Source organism: Ixodes scapularis, unplaced genomic scaffold (assembly GCF_016920785.2).
Source record: "Ixodes scapularis isolate PalLabHiFi unplaced genomic scaffold, ASM1692078v2 PGA_scaffold5__190_contigs__length_132052651, whole genome shotgun sequence".
NCBI lineage: Eukaryota > Metazoa > Arthropoda > Arachnida > Ixodida > Ixodidae > Ixodes > Ixodes scapularis.
This window is the reverse complement of record NW_024609880.1, coordinates 15,384,533-15,391,998: the sequence shown is the minus strand read 5'-3', so window position 1 is coordinate 15,391,998 and position 7,466 is coordinate 15,384,533. Positions and strand designations below refer to the sequence as shown.

Here is a 7,466-nt window from a genome sequence, read left to right as displayed (position 1 = left end):
CTTTCATCTAGCGCTCGTGTGTAATTAGGAACTTTGACTACCCGGGCTGCTTCCTTAGTATTCAGCCCTCCAGTGAATTCGCACCAAATTAAGCGGTGATCTGATATTCCTTCCCGAACATAACAATTAAAGGTTTTGTTAGAAAGCTCATTAGATATAAAAATTAAGTCAAGCATGGTGCTACTTGATCTTGTGATTCTCGTTGGACACGTGACTATTTGTGACAAGTCGTTTGCAAAGGCCATGCTTGTCAGAAGCTCCGAATGCCGGCAGTTAGGGTTCAAAGGTGTCAAGGTTTCCCAGGTGATGTTAGGAAGATTAAAGTCTCCTGCGATAATCATGTTTGCAAAACGAGGACTTTGAATATTTACAAAATCATATAGGCTTTCTAGTACACCTTCAGGAGCATTCGGTGGCCGATAGACGCCTCCAACGAGAATTGGGCTGTTATTAATGCGCATTTTCACCCAAACCGACTCTATGTTCGCAGTATCTTGAAATAGGGTTGCATCTATATCTTTTTTTAATAACTATTGCTACACCTCCCCCTCTCGAGTCACGATCTTTACGAAATATTTGGTGCGTTGGTGGGATAACTTCATCATTTATAATGCTGGAGTGCAACCAAGTTTCTGTTATTACAATTATGTCCGGATCTTCAGAGAGTAGCATGTGTTCAAGTTCAACAGTTTTATTTGCTATGCTTCTTGCGTTGACATTGATAAGAGTGAAGGATTCTAAACACCGATGTCATTCATCGTGAGGCTGCCCGTCTCTGGCGGTTCGCTGCCTCGTGCTTATCAGAAGGCGAGTGTTGTTTTCAGTGTCCCATTGATAACATGAGTTGCCGACAATCAATTTGTCATATTTAAGTATCACTTTTTCACCCTTGTCACGTTCTTCCTTGGAGCTGTTCCAAAGTAACTTTCTTTTCTCTGTGATGTGAAACGAGAAGTCTTCAGATATTGAAATTCTAGTACCTTTCAGCCTACGCGCGTTTTTTAGTATATTTTCTTACACATTAAACTCCCGAAGCTTCATGATTACCGGCCGTGGCTTTCCTGTTGATGGTTTTCCAATCCTATGCAGCCTCTCTACCTCAGCGTTTTCAATGTCCAGTTTGTCGCGTAGAATTTCCGAGACGACAGCTTGCTCTAAGTCACTTTTAGTTTCGTTTCGGCTTTCAGGAATTCCGAAAATTACTAAGTTGTTCCTGCGCATTCTATTTTCTAAATCGTCTACCTTATTCTCTAGGGAGCCGATTGTTTGCTTCAAAGTAACTATGGTAGTGGAGCAAGCGTCAATTTTTGTTTCAACGTTTTTGAATGATTCGACACACTTTTCAATCGCAGTCATTCTATCTTCGACTTTACGTTGGTTCGATTTGATTTCATTGATTGCTCCAACGATGTCTTGCTGACCTTCTAAAAGTTTGTGCAGCGTTTTGTCTATTTCATCCAAAGTGATTGGTCCCGGGTTACTCTCAATGTCCCCCGAGAGCAAAAGAAGATAACAAACAACGTCAAGGCAGTCCGAAGCAATACATAGTAGCCGTTGTGGGTGTGGCAGCAGAATAAGACACAGGGCGTCACTTTTCAAGCCATAATGGCGTTTGCCACTAACCTGTATGACGAAGAGTGGTGTTATCATCCTGCTGCGCTGGCCGCCACACCCACTGAACCGATCCACGCTCGTCGTTGCTGATATAGTCGTTTCCGATGACGTTGCCGATGATGGTCGCTTGGTGACGCCTTGATCTGTGCGGACGGATCCGTTCGTGGTTCGTGGGGGCCGTACCCGTGGCAGTCGGACCGACGTGGCAAAAAATGCCCTGTCGGAGAAGCCGCCCATGGCTCGCGTGGTATCGCCGGCTGCCGCGATGCTCGTGCTGTCCGTCTTTTCCATGTTGGTCCCTCCAGCCAAGCTCGGCGGTAGTGATCCCATCGGCAGGGCAATCTGTATGACGAAGAGTGGTGTTATCATCCTGCTGCGCTGGCCGCCACACCCACTCACTGTAAAAATTTTGAGAGACCGGCTAATCTTTTATAATAATCTGGGAGGAGAATCGGAACGGCTGTGAAAATCCGGGAAGCACGAAGGAGGATCGTGATAAAAGGGGTAGCTAACTCTTGCCCTTTTTTCTTGAGGTCATCGGAGCACTCTTTAAATAACGTCATGTGCAAGCCACTATACCCAAGCGTGGGTCCAGACAGACGTACATCGCTGCCTAAGGTTAACCAATGACGCCAAGCAAGGGGAAAGTGGAAAGAAGAGGAGACAAAGAGAAAAGAAAAAGAGAGGAGAGGTGAAGAGAGGTGACCGGCTAAATCACACTGGCCGGGCCTTGCCATGACTCCTATTTATGAGAAACTGTGTCCAAAGTGGTGTATTGCCTCACCCTGGGGCCTCGAATTGTTCAACAATTACCGGGGTCGGCTCAATCACCAGGATGCCCTTTTCCCCAGAAACGGAAAAGCCACTCACTGCCATGCGTGGGCGTGCGAACCCGCATAGCTCGGGGTCCGTGGTGACGCCACTCACCAAACACCTACTAACTCAGGTGCCCTCTCCGGAGAGTCGGGAAGATGCGAGGTTGGAGGAGTAGGCAAGCCGGCGTTTCGTAGGTAATGGCTTGCTCGGCCGACAAGCGCGTTGTTAAAGTTGACATGACACAGAAAGAATAAAACTAGAAAGCTGATTTACTTATATCTAGTTTGTTTTAGTCTTCCTGCATAAATTCGGTTTAATGTCATTTGTATAATGTATTATGCCTCAATGCTGAACACGTGTAATTAAGGCATTTATAAAAATACTAAAAGCATCAATCGAAGTATGGACCCCTGATGCACAAACGAAAGGGAAACATAAGGTCGGGAATACCGTCCAAGAAGGCGCACACATTTTGGAAATTAGAGAAGTAATCCAGAAACTCTGCTCAAAGCGGAGGGTTCGTACCATAAGTTGGGAATTTCCGTATAAGTGACGGATGATCAACAAAGTCAGTCTTTAGGAGATCGAAATATACTGTATCCAACTGACCACGCGGACTAACACAAGGTAAAACAAAAACAAAAAAAAAAAACGTTAAAATGACTCTTAATTTGCTTCTACTGATCTTCCACTCACAAGCAGCGTTGTATAGGGCTAAGGCTGTTAAAAAAAATTTGACAGATTTTAAAACCCAACAATTGCATCGATCTTTGCGAACGGGATAGCGAAGATACGGAACTCTAATTTTTACATCATCCTGTTTTTCACAATCTTGATTTCTAGGTGGTTCGCTGCACGGCAGCGAAGCAGTCACAATAAGAACTAATTTATTTATGGTTACCGCCCACCCTGCTTGGACCTTGAAAGGTTCGCAGTATGTACTAAATAAAATAAAATAAATAATAAAAACTGAACTTCATAACGAGAGAGAAAATGAGGGACCCCATGGCAATAAATTATTCTCGATTGCGCATAAATATTCAGTAGTAGTTAGTTACCGTGTAACGCGACTGGACATATCTTGGAACTATTCAAGATGAGAGTAAATACACTACGTACATTGCGCATGAACACTCTTCACTAAACAAATGGCTTAATAAACACCGAATTTAAACATTATAAAATATATTGAGCCCAATGAAATGTTTAAATAATTATAGAAAACTATGTTCCTATAAATGTTCAAGAAAATGCAGGCGCGTCCTTTTTTTAAATCCTCTTATTCACATAAAGCATATAACGTCAAATATATTTGATACAGATGCAAGTTGTACATCGTAAATATTAAAAGAAAAAGATAATTCGCGACTATGACATTTTAATATTTGTTTTAATATTATGTTACACGACTATATGTTCCCGAATTAAGTGAAAGTGATAGATTTGTAATGTGTGATCAATTTATCTACATAACCATGAAACTTCAGAACTTCGTGCACTAAGATTCTGAGAAGGTAAATCTGCAATATGCGTTTCGCGTTACGCCAAGCGTTTTAACGTGGTGGTGGCTTTTTTCTTTCTTTTTCTTTCTGCTTTTTCGCTATAAGCACTACATACATTAATTTTTTTTTTTTTTTTTTTTGGCGGTGACCATAAATAAGCAGACACTGTATTTTTTCAATTATTTGTTTGATTGAGACGTTTTGCATTAATAAATAGCAAACATACTACGTGCACGTTCGAGTAAAACAACCAACGAACAAGAGATATGTAACTAATGTCATGCGTTTCAGGTCATCCGATCTATTCGCCCTTTCGTCAGCAATCCATTCCGCAACGACGGAAACAGCAAATAAACAGAACAACATTCGTGTCGGTGAGATCCTTCCGAATTTATCGGTGTGGTTGTGCAAACGTCTCTGGTGGTTTGCCGTATTTATTCGCGGAGCTACCGGTAATTATTGCCGACGCTCAGTCGCCCCAGGACGCCATCCCAACTCCAGCTCATCACCAAGTTCCTGTCACTTTCAGCCTGTTTCTGTCGGTACACCGGAGCTCGTGGTACAAACTAGTTCCCGCCCCGAGTTCTCCGAGAGACACAACCAAAACTTCGAAGCCTGCGGGCGTTGGCTAACCGCGACGGCTCCCGAACCCTTTTCGGCGTGTCACGATACGTTAATTGCGTGTGCTGCAACTCCAATTTGCCCCGCCTCCACTGTGCATTGATCCAAGGTAGGAAACACTTCACTTCGTGCTATGTCGCTTCGCTTTTTGTGCAGTTAATAATTTCCTCCCGCTTATTTTTGGTTCTCTCGTGTCTCGATGCAAATGTTTTTCTGCCTCCAGTTGGACGAGTAGAGCAACCGAACAGCATATCCTTCAAACACTAAGCGACAGTGCCATGGAAGCCATTGCGCGCGGGCTTGTCAGTTTGCGTGCCCCCTCCTCGCGGCCATTTCATGAGTGCGTCAGTGTGCGCTACGGGGGGCGAAACACGCTCCTGATCGGTTAAGCCAGAACCTAGCTTCCACCGTGCTGTCAACCCTAGGGTGGGCGAGATATGGCTCCGCATTTCTCCGTTCGTCAGGCATGGCGGGAGCACCCCGGTGGCGAGTTCGGCGTATCGTGTAATCGGTAACTAAATTAATGGCCGGTAATTTTCCCGGACGTATGTATAATTCGAAGATGCCCGTTGCGATGGCACTTCCGAGGAAGGGCGGGGAGGGTGGCCGAAGTCGGCGGACCCGCGACTGGGGTGCTAAATGATTCATAACGAGCGCTCGCATAATAGGCGCGATAATGTTCGCCAAGCAGCCGGAATACGTGTGAGTTTGGTGAGCGCCCTGTGCCGGAGTCCACGTTTCGGAGTGCTCTTTATTTTCTTTACTTTGTTTCATTTCTTCGATATTTATTTTTTTATTCAAAGTGGTAACTTCGTATTTATTTCACTTTGCTCAAGTGGAAAGCAGTTCACCAATTATTCAGCCAGATACGTTTTCGCAGGAAGATAAGATTTTATGTAATACACTTCTTGATACACTGTTACTAAAAAAACAACTGAGTTCATTTTTTTCAACAGCGATGAGTTTTACATTATTTATATAACTGGGTATTATCAAGGCATGCTCATCAGTGTAACGAGAAAGACATGGCTAGTTGACAGGAGTGTTTCATTCGAGGATATAAAATAAAACGCAACCCCTCTCCACTTACACACACACAGAAGCAAAACGCCTGTATTGCACATGGATTTGCTATCGAGCTGTTACGCCTCGGAGCGGTGGAATGCGGACGTACTCAGTATCCGCTCGGCCGTCGACGGTTGTTCTTCGCTCACGGTTTCCGTAGTAGCTGTGCGTGGGCTGTGATATGCGTGTGTGGTTGAAACAATGGAAGCGGTTAACTCCACAAGTGATATTAATGCGGTTGACTCCACGAGTGATATGAATGCGGTCCCTTCCACGTGTATACCACACGTGGAAGGATGTGTTTTTTTCCACGAGTATTATTAATACTAGCGTATCCGTGGTCGTCGACGTACTCTGACAGGCAGAGTACCAAAAAGGGGTGGAAAAACATACAGGAAGATCCATTGCTCGATTCTCGGGAATCCGTTCTTCTATTTTACCTTGGGCAACGCCACACAGGTAAAATAGAAGAAACAAATGAGCAACTCAAAAGAAAGAAAAATGGAAGGGGCCAGCGTTAGCGTATGCAAAAGCGGGACCTGCGTGCTGTTTTCAAGGGTCATGCTAACGCAATCCCGAAGAATCCACCAATGTATATTCCCGTATTTTTTTAACAGTTCATTGACTTCTTGATTTTGAAACTGATATACAGATTCATTATGTGACTCACGTTGGCAGTACGTATGTAGCACGAAATTAGAGCGATGACTACAACCTTCCAAATAAACAAGTCTCTTTCAGATTGTTGCGCTACACTTTTCTCACACAAACATAACGTAGTATCAAGATCATCTTCTGGGTAGGTTGAAGAGCACAGGCTCTGCAGAGGATTGTCGATCTGAGAATTCCGGGTTTTAAGGGGTGCTACTGCTACACCTGAAGCAGATTGCTGGTATTTCAATTCGTGAATGCTCTTAGGTATGACAGTTTGGTTCAGAACTCTTCTAGTTAGGGCCACGCTTTGAGTCAATATTTTAAAGAGCAGAAGTTTACAAAACATAAAAGTTATAGTAAATGATACTCATACGAGGGCTTAGGCATAAAAAGTAAAGATAACCACATTGCTAGATTTAACAAAATTAGGTTCATAACTAACCTAAGGAACGAAAGGAATACATTAGTTCAGAATCGTGCCTGATTTCATTTCGCCTTTCCCCTTCCCAAGTAAAAAATTATGGCGCAGAGAAAGGCACAGGCATGTGACAGAAGGAAATGACCTTGGTGCTGTTTCGGCAGTTGTTTTACGCCTGTGCAAGCATGTCAGACTCACAACCGTATAACAGGTTAAGAGCTAAGGCGAAGCTCCTCCCACTTCTTCCTGCTTTAGCAAAGAAAACTTTAAAGAGGATGCAATCTCCCCTCCAGCGTTCACTCTGCTGAGGTGAAAGAGGTGGGAAGAGCAGTCTGCAGTCTGACAGAAATGTTTGCTGGACTGACTACTCGAGAAGAACAACGAGACACTAATGAAGCAATGGTGAGGGTGCAGGCTAGCTGGTGTAAATTGAGCATAATTGTAAACCCGAGTCTGGGGAACGGACAAGGGACAAAACACAGAACGACACGGACGAAGTCTCAAACGCAGCTACAAACTTTATTTCACAGTACGAACATATATGTCACTCACCAACCTTCGTCCTCCTCTTTTTCCCTTCCTTTTCCAAAAACTCTACCCCTTCCCTCTTCCTTTTTCTAGGCCTCCGCACATTCCAGTCAAAAAAAAAAAAGTTTAGATGGCGCCAACTCAAAGTTGCCGAGAGATCCCGTGTCAACAGCCTACACCGCGTCATCCCGAGGTCACTCCGGCTCTCCCAAACTAGTCGCCAAGACGCCGAAAGATCTCCTGTCCAC

At 44.1% G+C, this 7,466-nt stretch overlaps 1 pseudogene; it reads right to left on the bottom strand.

Annotated features, from left to right (window-relative positions):
* Window positions 1-750: 750 nt before the first annotated feature.
* LOC115326346 lies at window positions 751-1,983 on the bottom strand (annotated as a pseudogene).
* Window positions 1,984-7,466: the final 5,483 nt, after the last annotated feature.